Source organism: Ctenocephalides felis, unplaced genomic scaffold (genome assembly GCF_003426905.1).
Source record: "Ctenocephalides felis isolate EL2017-DRISC unplaced genomic scaffold, ASM342690v1 CF-g0.4_SCAFFOLD_02127, whole genome shotgun sequence".
Lineage (NCBI taxonomy): Eukaryota > Metazoa > Arthropoda > Insecta > Siphonaptera > Pulicidae > Ctenocephalides > Ctenocephalides felis.
The window spans coordinates 1-15,723 of NW_020538281.1; the positions used below are offsets into that span (position 1 = coordinate 1).

Below are 15,723 nucleotides of genomic sequence, written 5' to 3' on the forward strand. Positions count from 1 at the left end.
ATACGTTATTCCCGAATAATAATCTCTTTATTTGCGATTAAACGAGCCAGCCAGCAGGATGATATAGGGATTATATAACGCGAAGAATTCTGAAATATTAAAATATTCATTATCCCACGTCGACGAAGCTTCGACAAACTGATACTACAAGTACATCGTTTTTTTACTGTCACTCTTCTCAAATTACGAAAACATGCATTGGAGCGAATCAAGAAGATGATATTGGAACTTATTTTTTTTATTCTTCTTTTCAAAATAATTATTATGAGGGTTAATATATATAGTTCATATAGAAGATTATGTGTATTAAAGAGCTTTTTTTTATTTATTCAATTATAATTCATTATTTTTTGACAGACAGAAATAAAAATTTATTCAATATATACAGTGTAAAATACAGTGAATTATATGTGGGTTTGTCTACCCTGGGGGTATTTTACCCAAAAGTTTATGGTTTTACAATATTGTCTATATATTTGTATTTGTACAATATTTTATTCATTATTTTGCAAGGACAAAAAAAGGAGACGATTTTTGTCACCTAAAAAAAATCCTTCATTCATTGTTTTATGACTTATGTATTCACTGCGGGCTCGATCAGGTAGTTAGGCATGGCATAATTCCCGTACCAGATCATTTCTGGTGTGTACTGGCCTAACGCGCGGATGGTACTGTTATCGTGATCCCTACACTTCCGGTAAAAATTTTCAGTAAGCTTCTTTATGTGTTCCAGTATAGTCGGTATGTCCGTCTGTTCGTGTAAATATTTCGTTGGGTAGTAGTGTCTCGTCAGTGGGTCTCTTGATTTGTCGAGTACTAGTCTCAGTGCTTTGTTCTGTGCTATTTGTAGTCTCCGTCTGTTGGTCTTGGTTGTCGCGTTCCATGCCGGAGCGGCGTATGTCAGTAATGGTCTTATGAGTGTCAAGTAAAGTGTCCGCTTGTTCTTCACGCTTAGCGGGCTGTTGTGGTTCAAAAGAGGTCTCAGTAGATTCATCATCCCGTAAGCCTGTCCAATTTTTGTATTCGTATGTTTTGTGAAGCTGAGTCTATAGTCCAAGGTTACGCCAAGGTATTTGACTTCCTTGGACCACTCAGCTTCATGGCCCATTACCTTTAGTTTCGTCAAGTCAGTAAGTGTAATGGACCAACGGCTTTTTGTAAAGAAAATTGCTTCTGTTTTAGAAGGATTAATTTTAATTTGCCATTTTTCCGTGTAATCAGTCAGGGCGTCTATATGTCTCTGTATTTTTGTAGTCAGTAGCGTTGGTGAACGTGATGATCTGTAGATGGCAGTGTCGTCAGCAAATGTCAGCAGTGTTGTGTCGGCGTCAGTGGGCATGTCGTGGATGTAGACGTTAAACAAGGACGGTCCCAGGATCGAGCCCTGCGGCACTCCCGCCGTCACTTGTTTAATCGTCGAGGGTGTGTTGTCTACTTGTACTGTAAAATTGCGATCTGCAAGGTAAGAATGGAGTAGTTTTGTGATGTATGGTGGAAAGTTAAGGGTTATGAATTTGTGTATCAGTCCGTCCATCCAGATGGTGTCAAAAGCCTTCTCGAAATCGAGCAACACCAATCCGGTATGGTTTCGTCTATTGAAGTTGAGTACAGTGTTTTCTATTAGTTGTGTCAGTGGATGTAACGTAGAGTGCTGTTCCTTAAAGCCGTACTGTGTGTCTGGTATAATCTTGTTTTGTCTGATGTGTCTGTTGATGCGTTTGAGCAGTACCTTTTCAGTTACTTTGCTCATTGTATTGAGGAGGCTGATTGGTCTGTAATTTTGCGGAGAGTCTGGCTGTTTCCTCGGCTTCAGGATAGGAAATATGGTCGATGTTTTCCATGAAGCAGGAAAGTGGCCTTTGGCCATTATACGGTTAACCAGTCGTGTGATTAGTATGTATGCGTTCGTTGGTAGTTGTTTCAGTATTATATTTTGTAGTCCGTCCGGTCCGGGTGCTTTCCTGTTCGGTAGTTTTCTGATTGTCAACTTTATTTCTGAAACTGTGGCAGGGTCTATTCGTAGGTCTTTGTCGTTAAATTGTTCAGTAAAATTTTGAATAGAATTGCGTACGTCTCGTCTTAAGTCTGCGTTCGACATGTCGGCGTTTTGTTTGTGTATGTTTTCAAAGTGTGTTGCTAAAATTTCTGCTTTGTCTGCTGGTGTCGTGGCGTAGTTGTTGTCAGGTAGTTTGAGTGGCGGGATAGGTGTTGTTTTCCTCGTCAGCCTTTTGGCTGTTTGCCAAACTTTGTGCGGGTCAGTGTTGATGGTTTCTAGTTTTTTAGTCCAAGTGTCATTCCGGTGCTCACGTATCTCATTATGAATAATTTTTGTCAGTCTGTTCACGTGTTCCTTTAGTAGTCTGTCACCAGTACGTTGCCACAGTTTCTTTATATTGTTCTTTAATTTAATTTTTACTAATATTTGTTGAGGAAGCGTGTCAAATGTGGATGTATTTGCGTGTCGCAGCGGTATTGTGTGTTGGATGGTGTCCGTGATCGTCCGTGTCAGATGTGTCACAGCCTCCTCTATGTCTGTATTGGTCTCTATGGGTATCGTGTGTCGTATATTGTCTGTAATAATTTCTCTAAAAAGTGGCCAGTTGGCTCTGGAATAATCCAAAATGTTGCGTTCTGGAGTATTGTCGACGTCGAGTCTGTCAGAGATAGTCATAAAAACAGGGTTATGGTCAGAGTTGAAAAGTGTTCTAGTTATGGGTTCGGATGTTATGTGAAGATTTTTTGTCAAGGCCAGGTCGATCGTGCTGTGATAGTGCGTCTGTACGGTGGCGTATCTGGTCGGCGTGTCAGGATAGTGTAGTTGTGCGTCCGTGGTGTTGTGTTCCGTCAGATATTCGTAGAGTCGGATTCCGTTCGCGTTGTTGTAGTTGCAGTTCCAGGATGTATGTTGCGCGTTGAAGTCTCCTGCCATTAAGACGTGTGTATTTGAGTCAAGTAGGTTTTGTAGGTCCGTCAGTTGCAGTCCGCTTGCCGGGATGTAAATCGATATTATAGTCACTTTTTGACCTCTTTTGTATACATTAATAGTTGTTATTTCAGAACCGCCCGCTGTCAGGTTTGGCACTTGCTCGTGTCTTATATTAGACTTGATCAATATCGCAGTGCCTCCCCATTCGCGTGAGTTTGTCGGTCTGTCGTTCCTGTATACTTTGTAGTTGTTGATGTAAAGTCTGTCCGTGGGTTTAAGGTGTGTCTCGTTAATTAGTACAATGTCCAAGTCATATTTTGTTATGGTCTGTTTCAGTTCGTCTACGTTGTTTTTGAGTCCGTTGGAGTTGAAGTACATTATGTGTATGTCGCGTGCGTGATTTATGGGCATGCCGTTAAAAAGTTAAGTATGGTTGTGTATTTGTCATTGTAAGTCATATTTGTGTTCAATGTCTTTGTCAGTTTATAAAGCTCACTGAAAATTTGTCTTACCTCGGGATCCGCGAATAACTTCCTGATCTCGCCCATAACAGTAAATAGTCCCTCCGGTGTACTCAGGTCTGGATCGGACTGGCTGGTGGTAGGGCGGATTCGTGAGGATGCTGGCCGGATCGGTTCTGGTGTTGGCTGGATCTTCGGCGATGGATACTGGGAGGCCGGCTGTGTTCGTGGTGATGATGGTACCGGGAGTTCAGGAAACGCAGATCTGTTGTTACGGCCATCGCTGGTGGGTTGTAAGGCTGACGAGAAGCTCCTCGTCAGCGGCGCAGGTGTTGGCGCTGGCTTGTATGCTGGATTTCTCTTAAGCGCATCTTTGTCTCTTTTTGCTCTATAGTTGATTAGAGCTGGGCATTTAGAATAGTTAGCCGGGTGGTTTTCTTGGCAGTTCACGCATTTCGGATCCTCGGTTGATGGCTTCGTGCACACTCCCGGTGGGTGCACGTTCGTGCATTTTATGCATCTATACCGCATGTCGCACGTGTACGAGGTATGGCCGAAGTTTAGGCACTTGTGGCATTGGATGGTCTTGTTTAGTGGCCTGTAGCTTTCCCATTTAAATATATGTCCTTCTATATTGTTTATTTCCTTCAGTTTGGCCATCTCTTGTTCCTTATCTAGAAGGACAATATATATAGGGAGTTTGCGTTGACTGCCGTCCGATTCCTTCTTCTTAATTTGGACCACCTGCTTCACCTTAATGCCCTTGGCTTTCAGCTCATCAAGAACCACCGTTTCAGTAATGTCTGGATTTAGGCCAGTTATGGTAATTTTCTTCGGGATGTCGTGCTGCATAGAATAGGTGTAAAATTGGAAATCACAATCCCTTAGTATGCTTTTTAATTTTTCGTGATCTGCAATCGTATCGGCGAAAATTTTGTGTAATTGGGGTTTTAAATATTGGGTCCTGAATGTTATTTTCGTCGTATCTTTGATATATTTAATAACTTTCAAATCCAGCTGGCCTTTGACGATGATAGGTGGAATCTTTGGCTCTGGTACGGTGGTGTTCTTGGCTGCTAAATGCCCCGTTTTCGATGTAGATGGCTTCAGAGTGTTAACAGTCTGGCTTCCTATCACATTGTCTGCGTTGTTTTGCCTTAACCGCTTCTTGCGTTTCACTACCCGGTACGCGTCTATCTCTCGATCCGTGTCCATTTCACTCCGGTCCGATAATGCCTGGTACTTGTTCTTCAACACGGTGCTAGTCAAGACGTCCATGTCTTGTGACATCTTCCTAGGCTCCCGCCCGGGAATTCTAGCGATTTTATTCGATGCCCACTGAATTTATTAAAATATAAAACACTGTACTGATTTATGAAATTTTGAATACACTTTCAAATGTGCTGACTTTTAATCCATTACCAATTCCGAACCAGAATTTGGAAAAAAAGTAGCAAAAGGCACGTTCACCTTATAATTTTGTGTCGGAAGCGGAGCAAGCCCCTGACAAATTTGCGCTTTGTTTAGAAAAGACGCAATATAAGACCGATACTTAGACGATCGCGATCTCAATCAATTTCTAGTATCAATGATCGTATCGCCGATTATAATTCATTATTCATTCAAGAATTGCGATTTAAAATATTAGGAACAGTTTTCCACGGTTTTCATATATAACATAATATTGTTATTCATATATTATATATCAACTTTTGGCACTTTTAATGTCTTGATTTTTTATGCGGAAATTCTTTTTTAAAACTGGAGACTGAGGATGGGAATAGCAGATTGAAATCGTTTTCTAGCATTTTTGGACTGTTCGTAATATTAATAAATAAATAATAATAAATAAATATATTTCAGTAGATATATATGTGTACATAGCATTTCTCATTTTGGATTTTTACCCGTAGGTATTTCATCCTTCATATTTGTTCTATCAATACAATAATAAGTATTTCAGATATACAAGTTGTGACATAATTCTGTGACAAAAAAGAGGAAAGAAAATTTATTCCCCAAAAAAAAATCACTTAGCACTATTTATAATAACACATAATAACTCAAAAAGGAGAAAAACAAAAAAAGATTTATTCACTTTGAGGGAGAATATTTGCGTCGAGCCAAGTTTCAATTGCCGCTATGGGTCGATCAGTATATATTTTGGCATGGCGTGATTGCCATACCAAATATCATCTCTTGTGTATTGGCCGAGGCCCGCGATGTTCATATTAGGATGATCCCCACATTTTAGATAAAAATTCTCAGTGAGCTTTTTTATGTAGTCGAGTATTGTCGGTACGTCAGTCTGTTCGTGTATGTATTTTGAAGAGTAGTAATGTCTAGTCAGTGGGTCCCTTATTTTGTTGAGTACAAGTCGTAGTGTCTTATTTTGTAATGTCTGTAGTTTCCGTAAGTTAGTCTTAGTCGTCGCGTTCCATGCCGGAGCGCCGTATGTCAGTATCGGTCTTATCAGTGTCAAGTAAAGTGTTCGCTTGTTCTTCACGCTTAGCGGGCCGTTGTGGTTCAAGAGAGGTCTCAGTAGATTTAACATCCCGTAAGCCTGTCCAATTTTCGTATTAATATGTTTTGTGAAGCTGAGTCTATGGTCCAGGGTCACACCAAGATATTTGACATCTTTGGACCACTCAACTTCACAGTTTAATACTTTAATTTTGTCTAAGTCAGTCAGTCTAGTCATGGCATTTCGGCTCTTAGTAAATAAAATTGCCTCCGTCTTTTGCGGATTTATCTTGATCTGCCATTTGTCAGTATATTTCGTCAGCTTGTCTATGTGTGTCTGTATCTTTGTAGTCAGTAGCGTCGGTGATCGTGATGATTTGTATATGGCAGTGTCGTCAGCAAACGTCAGTAAGGTGGTGTCGGCGTCAGTGGGTATGTCGTGAATGTAGACGTTAAACAGTGACGGTCCCAGGATCGAGCCCTGCGGTACTCCCGCCGTCACTTGTTTAACCGTCGAAAGTCCGTTGTCTACTTGTACGGTAAAGTTACGGTCTGAGAGGTATGAGTGTAATGTTCTTGTAATGTATGGTGGAAAATTCAGTTGTATGAGTTTATGTATAAGTCCGTCCATCCAGATGGTGTCAAACGCCTTCTCGAAATCAAGCAACACCAATCCGGTATGGTTTCGTCTGTTAAAATTGAGAACAGTATTTTCTATGAGTTTTGTCAGTGGGTGTAGTGTGGAGTGTCGTTCTTTGAAGCCGTATTGTGTGTCAGGTATGATTTTGTTGTGTCTTATGTGTTTGTTAAGTCTTTTGAGTAGTACCTTTTCGGCTACCTTACTCATTGTGTTGAGGAGGCTGATCGGTCTGTAGTTCTGTGGTATGTCTGGCTGTTTCCTTGGCTTCACTATTGGAAATATGGTGGAGGTTTTCCAAGAAGCGGGAAAGCAGCCTTTTGTCATTATTCTATTTATTATCCGGGTAAGTAAAATGTAGGCGTTTGTCGGCAGTTGTTTAAGTATTATGTTTTGTAGTCCGTCCGGTCCCGGTGCTTTTCTGTTCGGTAATTTTTTAACTATTGTCTTTATTTCAGAAACTGTGGCAGGGTCTATTCGTAAGTCTTTGTCCCTGTGGAGGTCAGTGAAGTTTTGAATTGTCTCGTGTACGTCTTGTTTCAGGTCTGCGTTTGACATATTGGCATTTTGTTTATGTATGTTTTCAAAGTTTTTTGCCAATATTTCCGCCTTGTCTGCTGGTGTCGTTGCGTAATTGTTGTCAGTTAATTTGAGTGGAGGTATGGATGTTGGTTTTTGCGTCAGTCTTTTTGCTGTCTGCCAAATTTTGTGTGGGTCAGTATTTATGTTCTCGAGTCTTTTGGTCCAAGTGTTGTTTCGGTGATCACGTATTTCATTGGTAATAATTTTTGTCAGTCTGTTCACATGTTCCTTGAGTAGTCTGTCACCGGTACGTTGCCACAGTTTCTTTATATGATTTTTAAGTTGTATTTTCAATAAAATGTGTTCTGGCAAGTCGTTGGCTGGTGTTGTTCTTGAGTCTAGTGTCGGTATAGTCTGTTGTACGGCGTCTGTGATTGTCAGTGTAAGGTGTGTTACAGCCTCCTCAATGTCAGTGTTGGTATCGATTGGCATAGTGTGTCGTGTGTTGTCTGTGATGATGTCTCTGAAAATTGGCCAGTTGGCTCTGGTGTAATCTAAAAATTTGCGTGTGGGGGTCTGGTCGACGTCTAGTCTGTCTGAAATGGTCATGAAAACTGGATTATGGTCAGAGTTGAAAAGTGTTCTTGTTATGGGTTCGGATGTTACGTGTAGATTTTTTGTCAATGCCAAATCGATCGTACTGTGATGGTGCGTCTGTACGGTGGCGTATCTGGTCGGCGTGTCAGGAAAGTGTAGTTGTGCGTCTGTGGTGTTGTATTCGGTCAGGTATTCGTAAAGTCTGTTTCCGTTTGCGTTGTTGAAGTTACAGTTCCAAGTTGTGTGTTGTGCGTTAAAGTCTCCTGCCATAAGAACAAATCTATTCGAGTCCAGTAGTCTTTGTAAGTCCGTATGTTCTAGTCTGCTTGCCGGGATGTAAATCGATATTATGGTTACTTTTTGACCTCTCTTGTATACATTAATAGCTGTTATTTCAGAACCGCCCGCTGTCAGGTTTGGCACTTGCTCGTGTCTGATGTTAGACTTAATCAAAATCGCAGTGCCGCCCCATCCGCGTGCGTCGGTCTGTCTGTCGTTTCTGTAAACTTTGTAATTGTTGATATAGAGTCTGTCCGTAGGTTTTAGGTGTGTCTCGTTAATCAGTACTATGTCCAGATCGTATTTTGTTATCGTCTGTCTCAGTTCGTCAACGTTGTTTTTAAGTCCATTTGAATTGAAATGCATTATTTGTAAGTCTTGCGATTGGTTTATGGTGATGAAGTAAGAAAGTTCAAAATTGTTGTGTATTTGTCGTTATAAGTCATGTTTGTGTTAAGTGTTTTTGTCAGTTTGTATAGCTCACTGAAAATTTGCTTTACCTGGGGATCCGCAAATAGCTTCCTGATCTCGCCCATAGCAGTAAAGAGTCCTTCCGGAGTGTTGAGGTCTGGATCGGGTTGGCTGCAGGCAGGCCGTGTTGGTGGTTGCGATAGTGCAGGCCGGATCTGTGATGATGCAGGCTGGACCATTGTTCGTGAGGACTGGACCATTGATCTGTATGGTGACGATGGGATAGGGAGTTGAGGATATTCAGGTCGGACGTTAGGACCATTGTTGGTGGAGTTTACAGCTGACGAGAAGCTCCTCGTCAGTGGCACTGGTGTTGGTGCTGGCCTATACGCTTGTCTTCTCCTGAGAGCGTCGCTTTCCTTCTTTTCTTTGTAATTAATAAGAGCGCTGCATTTGGAATAATTTGCCGGGTGTTCGCTTTTGCAATTGACACACATCGGTGCCTCATGTGGTAGTTTTTGGCACGCTCCTGGTGCGTGCACATTGAGGCACTTTATACACCTGTACTTTAGGTCACAGGTGTACGATGTGTGACCAAAGTTCAAACATTTGTGGCACTGCAGCGCTCTATTCTGCGGCCTATAGGCCTCCCAGGAGAAGATATGTCCCCCAATATTTGTAATTCGTTTTAGCTCCGACATATTCTGGTCTTTATCGAGGAGAACAATGTATATAGGTAATTTGTGTTGACCACCATCTGAGGTTTTCCTCTTTATCTGCACTACTTGCCTGGCTTTAATCCCTTTTGACAGGAGATCTTCATGAACCTCCGCCTCTGTAATTGATGGATGTAGACCGGTTATGGTTATTTTCTTCGGCATTTCCTCTTTGATTGTGTAGGTATAAAATTGATAATTGCAGTCCCTTAACATGTCTTTGATTTTTTCGTGTTCTATAGCGGTGTCAGTGAAAATTTTGTGTAGGTTATTATGGAGGTATTGATATTTAAAATTAATTTTAGATGTTTCTCTTAGATATTTAATTGCTTTTAAATCTATTTGACCTTTTATGATAATCGGTGGGATTTTTGCCTCTTTCGTGGTGGTGTTCTTGGGTGTCACGGTTTGGACGCCTGAGGTAGTTGGTTCCGACCTAGTAATGGTTTTCTCAGGCTCCTTGTTCTTTTTCGCCCTCTTTCGGCGTGTTACTTTCCTGTAGTCCTCACTCTCCCTATCAGTATCCATATCTGTACGGTCCGTGAGCGCATCATATTTATTTTTTAGTGCAGTACTTGTCTGCACGTCCATCTTCTGATTTATGTTCGACATCTTGAATTTTTTCCCAGGCCCCTGCCCGGGAATTATTCTGTTTCCTGAAGAGTTTTGCGCACTGATTTTAAAATTTATTAAAAATGATATAAAAAGACTTCACAATTTTGAAAAAGAAAAAGCACTTGCTAATGGGTGCTTACTTCCTCCCCATTAGCAACCCCAATCCGGGGTTTGGGAAGAAAAGTATGCAAAAGGCACGTTCACCTTTAAAATTTTGACAGATATAATAATATATATCCAACTTGTAAGTATTAAGCCCGGTGCCTTTAAAAAGGCAAGATTTAGAATCAATTCCGGACTTAATACTTATTTCACAAAAACACTGACACTTCACTGAAAAACAAATGACCTATCGCTGTGTATGTCAGACCAAGTATATAACTAGTACAATACGCGGACTGACATATAGCGAGCATATATCTGGAAGAGGAAATTACAATTTTATTGATATATAATAAAACACTACGGGCCAGCTATTAGCTGGTAGTGTGTATACATTTATTCAGCATTTTTAAATTATAGAAAATTATGCCGTTAACATGTTAACGGCATGTACATATCGTGGATAATATAGTATTCATAACATCAAAAAGTATAAAATTATTTGAGCAATAGCTTCGATATTCTTCAGTCTTGGTCCTTATTCAGCCATGGTGCTGGGTAGAATGTTTTCGTTGAGGTTATAATATCGTCATTCAACAGTTTTCTCATCCCTCCTCAGCCGTGGTATTGTCTGCTTCCTGTGATGTGTTCGACATACATGTCACGGGACCATTTGATAGTGTCGGACACCATCAGGCGCTTCATTAGCACAGAGTAGCGGCGGCCTATTCCTAAGGCTATTAGGGTTTCGACGTTACTTTTGTCGTATCCCCCGAGTGATCCCATGACGAATACCAGGATTTTGGTGGTTAGGCCTTGAGTATGTAAATGATTGGCCAGGGCACTATATTTCCTGATTTTTTCAGCTCTCGCAGTAACGAATGCTTGAGGCCGGTTCTCGAACGCCACCGTCACATCCATAATTAAGGCGATTTTCTGTGTTTCGTCTATAATGACTACGTCGGGTCTCTCAGTCCCAATATATCCTGGGATCTTCTGATTAATAAACGTTCTGGATCCAGGTGGCACCTTCATTGCTTTCGTCAACCGGTTTAGAATTGCGTTATGTCTTTTCGTCATGGTGGCAAACTGTGGACGGCAGTGGTTCAGAACGTGCGGCAGCGTCTCGTTCTGGTGTCCGCATCGTCTGCACCGTTTGTCGTTCTGGCCGAATTTCGGCACCCGTTCAACGGCAGTACGTTCAGACGGGCTCTATGTATGAAACGCCAGTCGGCAAATCTTGTAAAACTGCCATCTCTTATAAAGTGGTTGGAGACAGAGTTGGCCGATGTCACTTCCATAGCTTTTCCCTGGTCGGGTTTAAGTATAAGTTTGTTGCGGAAGTGATTCCGCGCCGCTGTTCTTAGTGCGCTTTCTGAATTCTGTCTCTCAACGCGCTTGTCGTCCACTTGCAGTGAGTCCAATTCGAGGAGGAAGTTGATTTTGCCCTTTAGGCGTCTGGCGGCTGCTCTGAGTCTCGTCCATGTCGAACTAATGTCGTTGCTCGGTTTTGCCACCAATCCTTCGTCAGATCCGTTGATGTAGTCAACGAGTTCCTTCGGCGTGGCCTCTCTGATCGTTTTCTTCCGAACAACCTCCTTCAGCGATGCCAGACTTGCTTCTGCGACGCTGTCATCGTTGGACGTGAGCAGTCTGTGCGCATGGACGACCTGTCCGATGTCTGCCAAGAAAGAGGTTGGTAGCAGGTTGAAGCCTCCCTCTTTGTAGGCGAGATATAGGATCTCAGCGCTGGCTCGCTTTGGCAGATTGGCCCACTTCTTGGCGTAAGTCTTCACCTCCCGGTCGTATATCCATAGTAGTTTTTTCGTGGTTTTACCGTTCCGGAGGTGAAATTGTAGTTGCGGCATGATGAACGTGTTTAAGGCGTCCACCTTTTGCCAGGGCGCTAGTAACGAATTGTTCAGTTGCTCCGCATGCCTCCTCATCGCCCTGATGACTTCGTCGGCCGAACTGAAACTCTGAAAACCCGTTGGGATGCCTAGATATTCATAAGATTGGTCCATGTCCAAGGTTTTCATAGTTTCTCCATTCAGGCTGAAGGTTGTAGTAATAGCTCGGTGTTGTTTGCCGTCCACATGCAACGTGGCGCATTTTCTTGTGTTGAACTGCAGTCCGCTCCATTTTGAAACCGTAGCTGTAGTGTCCATCAGTTTCTGCAGTCCTTCTGCGCTATCAGCCATCAGCACAAGATCATCGGCATACGCCAGCACGTTATTGATGGTGCCGTTTGCATTATAGTTTTCTGGCGTGTTTCGGATGGCTCGTAGCAGCGGTTCAATGGCCATGTTGAATGTTATAGGAGACAGCGGACATCCCTGTTTCACTCCCGCTTCTACTGGAACGTCCTCCGTTGATCCCTGGACGCTTCTGATCTTCGTCGTGCATCCGCTATAAAATCTTTCTATCAGGGCAATGCTCTCGCTGCCCAGTCCCGCCCAGCGCATTGCGTTAAAGATTGTTTTATGTGGGATCGAACCGAAAGCATTTTTTAGGTCCAGCCATGCGACCGCGATTTCTTTTCGTCTTCTTCTGGCATCCTGAATTGAAGATTGCAGCGTGTAGTTATGTTCGCTGCAACCTTCAAATGGCATGAAACCTTTTTGTGCGTTTGAGATGCGGTTATTTTCTTTGCACCATTTGCCCAGGCGATCTGCCAGAACCGAGGCGTATAGCTTTCCAATTGTATTCGACAGGGCGATAGGCCTCCAGCTCGTGACCTCATCCAAGTCGCCTTTCTTCGGAATTAAGATGGTCTCCGACACTTGCCACGAGCGTGGTACATACTTCAGTTTGTGTGTTTGGTTAAATATTGCCGCTAATATATGCGAGCCAGGGTCGCATTTTTTCCATAGCCAGTATCTGATGCCATCGGGACCCGGTGCCGTATTTTTTCCATAGCCAGTATCTGATGCCATCGGGACCCGGTGCCGTATTTTTGCATTTAAGCGCACGGGCCCAGATCTCTTCTGCTGTGAAATCTTTAGTAAGAGGATTATTGTTCCCATCTCCCACCGGTGTTATTGGCGGTATAATTTCTGGCATGGCTTCTGATGGTTCCGGATCTGGTTGTCTTCGGTAGACGGCCTTGAAGTATGCGTGGAGGAATTCGGGTTCAAAGTGACAATAAGCTCTTTCGTTATTTTCCGTTATTTCCCTAAACGCCCTTTTTCTATCTCGTCTGTATAGTTTTTGTATGCGGGAAGCAGCGGCGGGGTCAAAGATCATATCCGTATTCCTCCTACGACGTCGTCTCTGGTCGGTATTGGGTCGGTATCTGCGACCAGTCTCGTTTCGGGGTTCAGCGCTTTCATTCGGCTTGATTGAATTCGATATGTCTTCGATTTTTTTATCCAGGTCGGCCGGTGTTGCAATAGCCTGAATCCTCCGGCAGGCCTCGACCTGGAATTCCGTCATTTTTGGAGTGACCAGTTTCTTGTTTGTTGGCGGACGCCCTCTTCTCGCGATGGAGTCTCGCTTGGCCGAGTGTTGATTTCTTCTACTATTGCTCTTATATCACGCAGGCGTTCCGCAATTTCCCTCTCCATTTCGTTTGCTGTTACCGTTTCATTCTCGTTGGAAATCACCTCGTGTGTTCATACTTATATATATTAAACTCATTTTATCGTCATATTTATATAAAGTATTTTCTGACACTTGCAAAATTTTTCAAAAAAATATGTTATTAGGAGAACAGACGCTCATATTCATATTAATTTCTTTATCGATAGATGTGTGTTCATACTTATATATATTAAACTCATTTTATTGTCATATTTATATAAAGTATTTTCTGACACTTGCAAAATTTTTCAAAAAAATATGTTATTAGGAGAACAGACGCTCATATTCATATTAATTTCTTTATCGATAGATGTGTGTTCATACTTATATATATTAAACTCATTTTATTGTCATATTTATATAAAGTATTTTCTGACACTTGCAAAATTTTTCAAAAAAATATGTTATTAGGAGAAGAGACACTCATATTCATATTAATTTCTTTATCGATAGATGTGTGTTCATACTTATATATATTAAACTCATTTTATTGTCATATTTATATGAAGTATTTTCTGACACTTGCAAAATTTAAAAAAAAAATATGTTATTAGGAGAACAGACGCTCATATTCATATTAATTTCTTTATCGATAGATGTGTGTTCATACTTATATATATTAAACTCATTTTATTGTCATATTTATATAAAGTATTTTCTGACACTTGCAAAATTTTTCAAAAAAATATGTTATTAGGAGAACAGACGCTCATATTCATATTAATTTCTTTATCGATAGATGTGTGTTCATACTTATATATATTAAACTCATTTTATTGTCATATATTTATATAAAGTATTTTCTGACACTTGCAAAATTTTTCAAAAAAATATGTTATTAGGAGAAGAGACCCTCATATTCATATTAATTTCTTTATCGATAGATGTGTGTTCATACTTATATATATTAAACTAATTTTTTGTCATATTTATATGAAGTATTTTCTGACACTTGCAAAATTTTTCAATCCTATTATCGTTATATATAATCTTTTGTTAGATTTGTATAGCTTTATATATTTTTTTATTTTATTATTAATTTTATAGTTTTTATATAATTAATTTATATAGTTAATTTGAAATCAATTATCGATATTACATATCAATATATTTATATATATTTATATTTATTTATATATATTTATATATATATATATTTAATATGCAATATATGCACATTTTTAAATTTATTATTATATGATGGTTTTTTATGGGCCGATCCCGGCGGTACTGCAATACCGGGCCAACCCGCGGCGGAAGCGGAGCAAGCCCCTGACATTCCGCCAATTTCCAAAAATCAGTTTAATATACTGGATCTGCTATGCAGATACTATCAGATATTAAGCTGATAAGAACAGATTTTGTAGTTTTTTAGTGAATACTTTAGTCTTAACCATAAAGAATTTCACCTCTAAACGCTTTATTGTCCGTTGCATAATCATGAACATTACCACTCAATTTCTGAGTGACTTTGAACATGGGCAACGCGTATTAAAGCTGAAATATGAGAAAAATATAGTAAACGTAGATCATGAAACCGCCAGCGACGCGATCCGAGTCCATGCCATGTCTGGAATGGAAGGTAAAAAATTAGATATGTTCAGTTGAAATAACTGGAACATTTAGGTTATTTATACATATTTCAGTACTGGTTGCATAATTTCATGCGCAAGCCATTATTCATAGCAACATGCAACTTCAATTATTTCTAGAGGTTAATATTCGATACTTAAGCACCAACACCAATAATATATTAGAGGTTAAGATTAATATTAGTATACATGCCAATTAATACATATTAAGTTTAGATAAGTGAAAGTTATCGTGCAACTTAATATTATGTTGTTAGAATAGCATGCAAAATAATTAGTTATTATCTAGTAATTGTAATCAGTAAACTACTTAAGCTTAGGGTTAGTATACATATAGATCTAAAGGATTAAGGTTAGTTTAAGAGTTATCATTCAATTTAATAAGTTTATAACATGCAAAGTTAGTAGTTATTAGTAATAGTAAACTAAGTGAGCTTAAGTTAGTATACATGCAAGTTATGAAATGCAAGTTAATATAATTAGTAACATGCCAATTATATCAATGATTTTATTAAGTGGTGCTATTTTAATAGCTGTTATTCCTGTGGAGGGCGGACATAAATATTTAGCTTGTGTACTGTCTGTGGCCCGTTATGTGTTCGATGTAAATATCTCGGGACCATCTGATCGTGTCGCTAACCATTAGCTTTTTCATTAGTACACAGTATTTCTTCCCTATTCCTAGTGATATCAATGTTCCCACATTCTCTGGGGAGTATCCTCCGAGGGACCCAAGCACGAAAGCATTCAGTTCCGTTTTATATTCTTTCTTTTTGAAGTATTCTGCCAGTGCTGAGTATTTTCGGATTTTCTCAGCTCG

General features: G+C 40.4%; 1 non-coding gene across 1 annotated transcript; it reads right to left on the minus strand.

The window, feature by feature from the left end:
* Positions 1-14,516: 14,516 nt before the first annotated feature.
* LOC113380418 lies at positions 14,517-14,716 on the minus strand. Its single transcript, XR_003367398.1, has one exon. It is a non-coding gene; the product is annotated as a U2 spliceosomal RNA (small nuclear RNA).
* Positions 14,717-15,723: the final 1,007 nt, after the last annotated feature.